We start from the raw sequence: 13,122 nt of genomic DNA on the forward strand, positions 1-13,122 counted from the left end.
GCCCACTTGTCTATGCACCCCTGTGCCACTAAAACAGTGAGCAATATTGATCCAGGGAGCCTACTTCCAGTGGCTGCCTTTGCCAGGACTGCTGTCTGGGGTCAAGACCACCTGAGAGAGCCCAAAGATAACGTGCTGAGATTTTCAAGCCTGGCCTAGGAGTTTTTAGACTCTCAGCCAGTTCTAGAGACCTCTGGCTAGTGCCTGCATGGAGCACTCTCAGGCAAGGGTGGAGAGCATGGTTCAGATCCCCTTTGCATAGTGCGCATGCAGAGTGTAAAACGCTGTGGTTCTAGAGAGTGCCAGCTGACACACACATCAGACTCCCTCACGTGTGTTGGCAGGTGTGTGCCTAGCTCAGCCCTGGTGCAAGCAGCGGAAAGCCAGGGACTCAAAGACCACAGCCTGGAGGCTTCGCTGCCCTCTTTCTGGCATGGGTGGTCACAGGTGATGGCTCTCCTGGGTCCATGAGCTTAGGTCCATGCCCATGAATGCCTGATTCCACCAGTTACCCCTTAAGATCTTTTGCTCTTTGAGTGCTTTTAACCAGACTCCAAATTAATGCTGGTTCACAATCACAGGGCACTATCATATTCGGGTATTACTTTCCAATGGGTCACTTCTGGTGGCTCCCTCTACCTTCTGTTTATCCTCTGATATTAGTATGATTCCCACTCTGCTTTACAGTTCCACTGGAGTCTTCTGCCCCCATAGAGATCCAGAAGTGTATAATCCTACGTCTCGTGCTGATTTCATGGGTGTTTAGAGTGTTCTGGTAGATAATTAGCTCACTTTAGGGGACTGGTTGAAACAGAGTCTCCTTCTTCTCCGCCATCTTGCCCCAGCTCTCTTTTGTTGTTGTTGTTGTTTTTAAATTCTGAACTGATTTAAAAGATAACTGTTTAATAATAGTAACATTGGATTGGGTGATTAATGCATCCAGAAAAGTGAAAAGAGTGATAGCATTGTCATAGGGATGGGATGGAGGAATTGGAACATTCTGTATTAGGTATGTGCATTTCACATGCAGGAGAAGAGCATTCTTTGAAAATAGACTTCATCAATTAAAAATGTGTATTGTGAACTCTAGGATAACCACTAAAATAATTTTTAAAGAAGTATAATTGATAATCTGAGAGGCCATTCTCAGTTCCTTAATAAGTGAGCCTTTCTATTGGGTAGTTCACCACATTGGTGCTTGCTTCATTAATGCCAACAAGGGAGAGGAATGGCTAGAGTGATGAAAGTTACAGTGTTGTATGACATAATCACAGAAGTCCCATTCCATCACTTTTTATTATATTCATTAGAATTAAGTCATAGGTCCCACCCACTCTCAATGGGAAGGGATTACACAAAGCTATGAATACCATGACTTAAGGATGATTGGGTAATATCTTGCAATCTCTCTGCCATCATCATTGTTTTTATATTTGAGGAGTTTTCTCCATGGAAAAATGACTGAGTATGGTGTGACATACCATGTCAATTTGAGAAGAAAGTGCCCAATGTGTATCAATATTTTAAGATATTTTTATTCTAATTGTGCTTTCCTATCTTTGTTTTTCTTGACTTTAAAAATTCTGTACCATGGTTTCTCAGAGAAAATAGAAAGCACCAGCCTTGAATCATTGAAGCTGAGTTTCTCTCCATACTGGATGCAATAGACTCTTTCATTTCTCTTAGATGGAAAGGAATATCTTTTTTCTTTCCAGATGACATGTACTATCAGCTACCCACTTTGCTTTGGATTGTCAAGCTCTCTCTCTACTAGCCTGCCAACATGATCATATTTCCATACACAAAAACTTCTCTACTTTCCAGCTGTTTTCCTATTTCTCACTTTCATTTTTAGAAAGTTTTGAGCAGTATTCTGTGGTCACTGATTTCCCTTCCCATACACTCCCCAATGCAGTATCACACTCTTTCTGCTCCTAATACTCTAAGGGATCCTTTCTTTGGAATGTTTCTTATTTGCCTGATTGAATAATTTTATCAATTCCTAAACTAATTCACCACAAGTTTTCCTTAATTATATTTTTCTAGATTATTTTATCTTCCCAGTTGGTTTCTCAACTGAGAACAGTTGGTTTTCAAATGAGAACCTCCCATCTGTTCTCATTCCAATCTAGCCTATACACTGAATATCAATAAATCATATACAGTTCTAATCATGCTGCATGACACTCTCAAATATTTTAAGTTCAATGTTAGAAATCTTAACTCTCAGGTTTTAATAGTGTCACACAATTGTTAAATGTAGTATTTTAAGAATGATAATCAAAAACACTCCATAATTGTAGATATGGTATTGTTTGTCCTTTGATATACATTGGCCATTTTGGATGCTCTAAAATTCTGTCTATCTAATCTATTAATTAGTCAAACTTTTTATTTATTTAACTCTGAAATCAACTAGCTATATGACTTTAGATAAGTCTATTTACTTCCCTGCTTCTCATCTAGTTTCTTACATGTAAAATAAAGCAATTGCTTTATTTGGTTTTAAAGAGTCTGTGCTAGTTTTTAAAAATACATTTTTATGACTGAAACTACATTTTTATGACTGTAATTGCTATTTTATTACATCTGGTACAAATCAGTTATGAGTCTATAAGATAAAAAATCAACTGTGTAAATATATATACTATAATCTGGTTTTGTCAGCTCACCCTAGTGTTATATGTCACTAAGCTATACTTCTTTTTTTCTTTCCTAAATTAGAGGTAATGTTTTCCAAGAGAAATACATTTGAAATTCCAAAACTCACTCAATTTTTAATGCAGGACAACCTCCCATTCTTTAGACTAATGTTGAGAGTTTAAAGTAGCTGTACAGACATGATCTTCTGTCAGTTTGAACAGAATTTGACTAATCCACCTGACATTAATTCATTTAAGTCCTTTTCTTATGAGCAATAGAGAGGAAAGCTGTCAGAAAGTTCCTATAATAGCTGAAATGCAGCTGCCAAGGTTTATTTTTCATATTGTCAGATGTAAAGAGAGGCTTATTCTTAGTGTGCCAAATATACTTTCATTATTCTTGACTTTACAAGCATAGACTGGTGTCTGCTTAAATGAAAGTGGGGTAGATTCTTGTGGCCTACAGAAGTGTCAGTGTGTAGTATTCTCAGAATTGGGAGCATTTGCAATTTCAGTCTTAGCCAGTTTTTTATATATTTTTTTGTGATAATGAAATTTAACTTTTAGATAATCAGAATGAAAATAATACCCCCAGAAAAGCACAATGTAAGAAGAGGCTTATGAGAGCAAGGCAAAATACTTTTTATTTAATTAATTTATTTGAGACAGAGTGAAAGAGAGAGCAAGCATGGGGGAGGCGAAGAGGGAGAAGAGGACTCCCAACTGAGTGTGGAGAACTTCATGGGGCTCAATTCCAGGACCCTGAGATCATGACCTGAGCCAAAGGCAGACGCTTAACTGACTGAGCCACCTAGGCACCTCATGAAACAGAATTCTTAAGTCCACTATATAACATGTTGATCACCAACATACTTTTGTTCTTTTTCTAAATTAATTAAATGTTGTAGTTTAGGGCTCATATTTTTAAGTATCAAAAACCATTGGTGTTTCATCCAATATTTTTATACATTAAATTACTGACCTTGAGCCAAGTACCACAAGGATTCATGATTGTGCTTCCTGCACTCATATTGTGTGGTAAACATCAGGACAACACTGAGTTCTGGGAAACTGTAGGCAGAAAGAAAACATGAAAATCACTGGTGTTGGGAAACCAGTAAGTTACAATATGATTTCATTCATTCATTCATTCAATAGCTATTTATTGGGAGAGTCTCTCAAAGTTAATATTTAGTGAGATTTTTAAAAAGGACCTCTTTCTCAAGATAATTTATGCCATCTTCTGTAATTCATATACAAAACTATAAGTACAATATGAATGTTCCTCCAACATATCTGCAGTGCAAAACCTGTCCATTGTTGAAAGTGATCAAGAAAAATCATGTCCTTGCCCTCAGGGTGAGAGACACAAACATATAGATATATAAATAGTTATATTGTCTGATAAATATTATTTAGGGGAAGAAAAGAGCATCTGAGAAAGAATAATAATTTAGAAAGAGCTATTAGAGAATGTCTCCTTTGCCAGGAGTTACTGACACTGACATCTCGAAGATGAGAAGAAACTGGCCATGTGCAAAGTGTGAAAAAGAATATGGTGAACAGTATGTACACAGGCCATGATGCATGAAAGAAGCAGTTAAATGTGAAGAAATGAAAGAAGAGTGAGAACAGAATAATGGGAAATAGCTACATGTCTTACACTGAGAAATGGTTTTATAAATTAGGGTTCAACTGTACAAAGGAACAACAGGTAGCCATTGATGAACATGTTTCCGAAGGCTATTTTATATATGTGAAATTATTCATCATAAGTAAAAAGCAGGATATAAAACCACCATGTGTGTATATGTGTTATAATTTCCCAATTTCCTTGTGTCTGAAAAAATTGGTTATATACTTAAAACAATTATCTCGGGGCACCTGGGTGGCTCAGTGGGTTAAAGTCTCTGCCTTCAGTTCAGGTCGTGATCCCAGGATTCTGGGATCGAGCACCGCATTGGACTCTTTGTTCAGTGGGGAGCCTGCTTCCTCCTCTCTCTGCCTGCCTCTCTGCAACTTGTGATCTGTCAAATAACTTTAAGATTTTTATCTTAAAAAAAACCAAAAAATTTATCTCTAGTGGTAGGATTATAACTGGTTTAAATTTTAGTGTCTGTATTTTTTGATACTTTTTGAGGTACTCTATCATATGCAAAAGACTTTTATATAAAATTTTGATGCCGCAATCTTCATCACAGCAAACAAGCAGAATCAAACTAATGTCACTCGGTTAGGGAATGGATTAATTAATTGTGTTCTGTTGGTGCAACAGAATACCCTGCAACAGTTAAAATGTAAAAAAATAGGACATTCATCAACATACATGAATATCAAGCATAATTTTGAAGCAAATGAGTTAGGTGCAAAAAATGAGCTGTGATATGATATGGTTTATATAGATTTTGAAACCAGTTTTCTATATTATTTATAGTTACAATTATATATATAGAATTTTTAAAAATACAATGGATGTATTAGAAAAATATTAGTGTTTTATCCAATTAATTTATCAAACTAATATCTAATATTATAGAAAAATAAAAATTATTATCTCGGGAAGAAAGGAAGAGAAGTGGACAAAAGTAACTTTAGCTATGTTTATAATTCTTACTTTTTTTTTTTTTGTGGTAGTACCATTATTTATTTATCTCGGTTGCCTGCAGGGAGTCACAGTTGCATAACCTCAGGTAAAGAAAACCAGTACACTTTAAAAATACAAAGATGTTTCACTCTCTTGGGAAAAATAATCTTTTCTCCATTTAGAAAATATTTCATATTTAAACTCTCCAGACATATGCAACTGATTTCTGTGCATTGATTTTATATCCTAACACTTTACTGAATACCTGTATAAGTTCTAGCAGTTTTGGAGTGGAGTCTTTGGGGTTTTCCACATATAGTATCATATCATCTGTGAAGAGTGATAGTTTGACTTCTTCTTTGCCGATTTGGATGCCTTTAATTTCCTTTTGTTGTCTGATTGCTGAGGCTAGGACCTCTAGTACTATGTTGAATAGCAGTGGTGATAATGGACATCCCTGCCGTGTTCCTGACCTTAGCAGAAAAGCTTTCAGTTTTTCTCCATTGAGAATGATATTTGTGGTGGGTTTTTCATAGATGGCTTTGATGATATTGAGGTATGTGCCCTCTATCCCTACACTTTGAAGAGTTTTGATCAGGAAGGGATGCTGTACTTTGTCAAATGCTTTTTCAGCATCTATTGAGAGTATCATATGGTTCTTGTTCTTTCTTTTAGTGGTGTATTATATCACATTGATTGATTTGCGGATGTTGAACCAACCTTGCAGCCCTGGAATAAATCCCACTTGGTCGTGGTGAATAATCCTTTTAAGGTACTGTTGAATCCTATTGGCTAGTATTTTGTTGAGTATTTTCGCATCTGTGTTCATCAAGGATATTGGTCTATAGCTCTCTTTTTTGATGGGATCCTTGTCTGGTTTTGGGATCAAGGTGATGCTGGCCTCATAAAATGAGTTTGGAAGTTTTCCTTCCATTTCTATTTTTTTGGAACAGTTTCAGGAGAATAGGAATTAGTTCTTCTTTAAATGTATGGTAGAATTCCCCCGGGAAGCCGTCTGGTCCTGGGCTTTTGTTTGTTTGGAGATTTTTAATGACTGTTTCAGTCTCCTTACTGGTTATGGGTCTGTTCAGGCTTTCTATTTCTTCCTGGTTCAGTTGTGGTAGTTTATATGTTTCTAGGAATGCATCCATTTCTTCCAGATTGCCAAATTTATTGGCGTAGAGTTGCTCATAGTATGTTCTTATAATAGTTTGAATTTCTTTGGTATTAGTTGTGATCTCTCCTCTTTCATTCATGATTTTATTTATTTGGGTCCTTTCTCTTTTCTTTTTGATAAGTCGGGCCAGGGGTTTATCAATTTTATTAATTCTTTCAAAGAACCAGCTCCTAGTTTCGCTGATTTGTTCTATTGTTTTTTTTTTTTTTTTTTTTGGTTTCTATTTCATTGATTTCTGCTCTGATCTTAAAGATTTCTCTTCTCCTGCTGGGCTTAGGGTTTCTTTCTTGTTCTTTCTCCAGCTCCTTTAGGTGTAGGGTTAGGTTGTGTACCTGAGACCTTTCTTGTTTCTTGAGAAAGGCTTGTACCACTATATATTTTCCTCTCAGGACTGCCTTTGTTGTGTCCCACAGATTTTGAACTGTTGTATTGTCATTATCATTTGTTTCCATGATTTTTTTCAATTCTTCTTTAATTTCCCGGTTGACCCATTCATTCTTTAAAAGGATGCTGTTTAGTCTCCATGTATTTGGGTTCTTTTCAAACTTCCTTTTGTGGTTGAGTTCTAGCTTTAGAGCATTGTGGTCTGAAAATATGCAGGGAATGATCCCAATCTTTTGATACCGGTTGAGTCCTGATTTAGGACCGAGGATGTGATCTATTCTGGAGAATGTTCCATGTCCACTAGAGAAGAATGTGTATTCTGTTGCTTTGGGATGAAATGTTCTGAATATATCTGTGATGTCCATCTGGTCCAGTGTGTCTTTTAAGGCCTTTACTTCCTTGTTGATCTTTTGCTTGGATGATCTGTCCATTTCACTGAGGGGAGTGTTAAAGTCCCCTACTATTATTGTATTATTGTTGATGTGTTTCTTTGATTTTGTTATTAATTGGTTTATATAGTTGGCTGCTCCCACATTGGGGGCATAGATATTTAAAATTGTTAAATCTTCTTGTTGGACAGACCCTTTGAGTATGATATAGTGTCCTTCCTCATCTCTTATTATAGTATTTGGCTTAAAATATAATTGATCTGATATAAGGATTGCCACTCCTGCTTTCTTCTGATGTCCATTAGCATGGTAAATTCTTTTCCACCCCCTCACTTTAAATCTGTAGGTGTCTTCGGGCTTAAAATGAGTTTCTTGGAGGTAACATATAGATGGGTTTTGTTTTTTTATCCATTCTGATACCCTGTGTCTTTTGACAGGGGCATTTAGCCCATTAACATACAGGGTAACTATTGACACAGATGAATTTAGTGCCATTGTATTGCCTGTAAGGTGACTGTTACTGTATATAGTCTCTGTTCCTTTCTGATCTACCACTTGTAGGCTCTCTCTTTGCTTAGAGGACCCCTTTCAATATTTCCTGTAGAGCTGGTTTGGTGTTTGCAAATTCTTTCAGTTTTTGTTTGTCCTGGAAGCTTTTAATCTCTCCTTCTATTTTCAATGATAGCCTAGCTGGATAAAGTATTCTTGGCTGCATGTTTTTCTCGTTTAGTGCTCTGAAAATATCATGCCAGCTCTTTCTGGCCTGCCAGGTCTCTGTGGATAAGTCAGCTGACAATCTAATATTTTTACCATTGTATGTTACAGACTTCTTTTCCCTGGCTGCTTTCAGGATTTTCTCTTTGTCACTGAAACTTGCAAATTTTACTATTAGGTGATGGGGTGTGGGCCTATTCTTATTGATTTTGAGGGGCGTTCTCTGAACCTCCTGAATTTTGATGCTCGTTCCCTTTGCCATATTGGGGAAATTCTCCCCAATAATTCTCTCCAGTATACCTTCTGCTCCCCTCTCTTTTTCTTCTTCTTCTGGAATCCCATTTATTCTAATGTTGTTTCGTCTTATGGTGTCACTTATCTCTCGAATTCTCCCCTCGTGGTCCAGTAGCTCTTTGTCCCTCTTTTGCTCAGCTTCTTTATTCTCTGTCATTTGGTCTTCTATATCACTAATTCTTTCTTCTGCCTCATTTATCCTAGCAGTGAGAGCCTCCATTTTTGATTGCACCTCATTAATAGCTTTATTGATTTCAACTTGGTTAGATTTTAGTTCTTTTATTTCTCCAGAAAGGGCTTTTATATCTCTCGAGAGGGTTTCTCTAATATCTTCCATGCCTTTTTCGTGCCCGGCTAGAACCTTGAGAATTGTCATTCGGAACTCTAGATCTGACATATTACCAATGTCTGTATTGATTAGGTCCCTAGCCTTCGGCACTGCCTCTTGTTCTTTTTTTTGTGTTGAATTTTTCCGTCTTGTCATTTTGTCCAGATAAGAGTATATGAAGGAGCAAGTAAAATACTAAAAGGGTGCCAACAACCCTAGGAAAATATGCTTTAACCAAATTAGAAGAGATCCCAAATCGTGAGGGGGGAGAAAGGGGATAAAAAGAGGTTCAAAAAGGAAGAAAGAAAAAAAAAGAAAAAAGAAAAAAAAAAGAAAAGAATTTAAAAAAAGAAAACAAATAATAAAAAGATAAAAAACAAAAAATATATATATTGGATAAATTAGTTAAAAAACGTTAAAAAAGAAAAAGGTAAAAGTTAAAAAAAATTACCAGAAGGCAAGAAAAAAAAGAAAAAAGAAAAAAGAAAAAAATTAAATTAACTGCCAGACTAAAAAAAATCACAGGGAAAAATCCATGAGATCCGTGCTTTGCTTTCTCCTCCTCTGGAATCTGCTCCTCTCCTTGGTATTGAAACCGCACTTCTTGGTGGGTGAACTTTGTCTCGGCTGGATTTCTTGTTGATCTTCAGGTGGAGGGGCCTGTTGTAGTGATTCTCAAGTGGCTTTGCCCCAAGCGGAATTGCACCGCCCTTACCAGGAGCCAGGCTGAGTAATCTGCTCGGGTTGCTTTCAGGAGCTTTTGTTCCCTGAGCACTTTCCATAGAGTTCCGGAGGACGGGAATACAAATGGCAGCCTCCTGGTCTCCGGCTTGGAGGAGCTGAGAGCCCAGGGCCCCACTCCTCAGTGCGCCCTCAGAGAACAGTGCCCAGTTACTCCCGTCTGCCTGATTTCCGGCCGCGCTGCAAGCTCACCGAGCCTGCGACCGGTTCAAGGTAACACCAAGCTGTGAGCTTACTGTGGGCTCTATCTCTGTAGCTGGCTTTCCCGCTCCAATACCCACAAGCTCTGTGACACTCCGACACCCCCTATCCTTCTGTGACCCTGCGGGGCCTGTGGCCATGCTGACCCCACGTGGGCTTTGCCCCGGTTTAGCCTCTGGAGCGATATCCCTCAGCGGAACAGACTTTTAAAAGTCCTGATTTTGTGCACGGTTGCTCTGCCGCTTGCTGGGAGCCCCGGGGTCTATCTTCCCGTCGCTTTGGATTCACTTCTCCGCCGGTCCTACCTTTTAGAAAGTCGTTGTTTTTCTGTTTCCAGAATTGCTATTCTTCTTCTCTTCGATCTGCTGATGGATTTTCAGGTGTTTGCAATCTTTACATAAGCTATCTAGCTGATCTCCAGCTAGCTGAAGTAGTCTCAGCCTGCTACTTCTCCGCCATCTTGACTCCTCCCTCTATAATTCTTACTTTTTAAAAAATAGATCAATTTGCAGCAAATATGACAAAAAAAGTCAACTTTAATCTTCTCTTTAAACTATCCTTTCTGTTAAAATATTAAGAAAAAAATAAAAATCTTTATACTTAAAATGTTAAGACTAATAAATACTGATTACATTGTCACTTAAGGAATAACAATGGAAGACCTATATTAGAGCATGTGAAGTCAACTTAACTTAAAAATCTAACTGTGGAATAAAATATGCACATTGAAGAGGACATAAAATACAAATACCCAGTTTAATAAGTAGTGATTATGTAAATGTCCACATAATCATCACTCAGATCAAGACATACAGCATAGCAGGCAAACTAAAGGACTTCTACTTTTGAACTTTTTATTAACAAAAGTATACTATATTCTTTTGCTTGTTCCTATGTTAGCTCAATTCTGTGTTTGTAAGATTATCCGTAATGTCTTATTTAGGTGTCGTTATCTCATATATAGCCATTTGGTATTTATCCATCCACTTGGCATTTGGGTTGCTTTGATTTTCATTTTCAAGAGTGCTGGCCAGCACATTTGCACAGTGTACATTCATACAGATGTATATGTGTGTCCTAGTGCACACATGTACAAGTTTCTCTAAGGCAAATGCTTAGGAGTGAAATTAAAGTGTCATAGAGAACATATCTTTAATTCTACTATTATACAAACTGTCTTCCAAGCTGATAGTACCAGTTTGCACTCTACCTAGAAGTTTTCAGAGCCTCCATTGCTTCTGCATCTTTACCAACAATTGTCATTTTTTCACCAATTGAATGAGGACTTAGTGTGTCTCTTTACAAGCAAAATTGTTACTTTCCTGATTATTAATGAGATTGAACCCAATTTCAAGTGTTTATAGGTCACTTGGATTTCAACTTTTTAAAAATTTCTGTTCATGTATTCTGCTCATTTTTCTTTTTGGGTGCTTTGCATTTTTTTTGGCTGATGAACTATTTTTATATTGTCTGAATACTAGGATATTTATTAGGATATGCCTTGCAATATTCTTTTCCAACTATGGTGCTTGCTTTAAACCTTTCTTTAAAGTGCCTTTTAATGAGAAGAGGTTCTTAACTTTTATTTGGCCAAATGTATTAGTCTTTTTGTTGATAACTCATGTGTTTTACCTAGAAATCTTTCCCTACACTGATGTTATGAAGATACTCTCCAATTATCTTTTAAATACTTTGTAGTTTTGACCTACTCATTTGGTTCTATGTTTTAACCCTCTGAATTTTATATATTTCAGATATAATTTTCCTTTTCTTATTCCTTATTTACCCAAGAGTTTGATGGAAAAAAAAAGCATTTCTGAGAAATGATCTTTGAGGAAATGCTGAATATAGTCTTCTTAGAAATGAGTGTACCAGAAAGATAGATTTACAATGAAGTATAAATTAAAGTTCATTTCATTTTGGCATTGTGCTGATCTACATAGTACAGAGAGAAATAGGCAAATAAATCAAAGACAGCTTAGAAATCAATAAGAAAAGGATGTCTGATTGAGTTTATTGTGGGTTTAGGTGTGTTTTAATGGCTAACTGATATTTAACCACAATTTAGGGCTGCGAATAAAAGCATCCCAAAAAAGAATAGATAGATGAGGATAGAGAAGTTGGGAAAGGAAAAAGTGTACACACAGAGAATTTAATTAAATTTGTGCTTTCCTTGATGATAAATAGTAACAACAGAAATATGGCCAATTGTATAAAGTGGATAAATCTTAAATATTTATATTTGTGTAGGCGTTAAGTTGTATGAATTTTGTATGGTTATGCTTAGTGTCTGGAATTCCAATCAGGGAAACATGTAAATGTTATAAAAATCCGATTCAGGAATTTATTCCATGTTCCTCTCCTGAATCTTTATCAATCTCTCCTTCATCTTACACTGTAACTGAATTGTTTGTCAGTAGAGTGAACACAGATTCAGGCTGAACATTTTTATTCCTTTCCTATCCCTTTGAAAGGACAAGTGCTGTGTAAAAGTTTAGATTTTCAAGGATTTTTTTTTTTTTTTTAACTAGGATTCTGACTACATTCAAAATAAGCAGAAAATAATTGGTGAACTGCCAATAATTCAATTAGGGCAGAATATTCCAGTTTCTGTAGTAAACTTGAAAGTAGAATTTATCATCAATGTTTTTTATTTTAGCTTTTATTTATGAGTGAAATGATATATCTGAAATTTGTTTAGTATAAAAATGGCAATGATAGATAAAATAGAGACTAGTAGCAAGTTAATGCTTTCGAGCTGGGTGATGGGTATGTGGACATTTATTATACATTTTTATTGTGTTTGAAAATTTCTGATGAAAAATGTTCAAAACAAAAGATGTACATGAGGATGTTATGTGTTGAGAATAAAAAGTAAAGGTTAAGTTAACATGCCAGGGCAAGAAAAACTACTTTGTAAATATAATTATTCATCTCCATTCACCTGTTTTTGCATTCAAACATTTATTCTTCTGGCAATGTAATATATAGTGAGTGCGTACAACTCTAGGAGTGTGAAGATCACTAGAGAATATGTATGTAAAACAAGGCACAAAAAAACGCAGAATTGTGGAACTTGAAGAAACCTGAAGCTCATTTACTGTAACCTACTATTTATACATGATTATAAGTCTCAAGAGATTAGGCGATTTATCTGAGACCATACAGAGTTCTTAGTAATAGAAAAACCCATCCAATACTGTGGAGTTTTCTTATGTTATATGTGATGAGCCAGACAGAATTGATAAAACAAAAACACTTCTTTGGCTCTGTTTACTGTAATTGGGAAGTCTGCCATGTGAATGATAACAGAATTGTGTTTTCCTATATTCTTTTTTATTTCATTTTTTAATTTTAAACACTCGTTTTTGAGACACTGTGGACTAAATCCATTGAGGTTTTCAGTAACATCCAATTCTGCTGCATTCAGGCCCATCCTCTAGTGCCATGAGAAAAGGTTTCACAGACAAGTGGGAGTCGTTAGAAAGTATGCATTACCAACCTAAGTAACTTTAGCAGATTCACCTTGGGGATTTTGCTAGAAAAGGCTGTTTCTGTGGGATAAAAAGTATTTTGACATGGAAATATCTTAATAGCTCTGTAAGGTTGTCAGTTCTTCCTTGGGGAATTTTTTCTATCAAGATAAATTACAGTTTTGCCTTTTTGAG

The sequence above is a fragment of the Mustela lutreola genome, chromosome 7, assembly GCF_030435805.1.
Source record: "Mustela lutreola isolate mMusLut2 chromosome 7, mMusLut2.pri, whole genome shotgun sequence".
NCBI lineage: Eukaryota > Metazoa > Chordata > Mammalia > Carnivora > Mustelidae > Mustela > Mustela lutreola.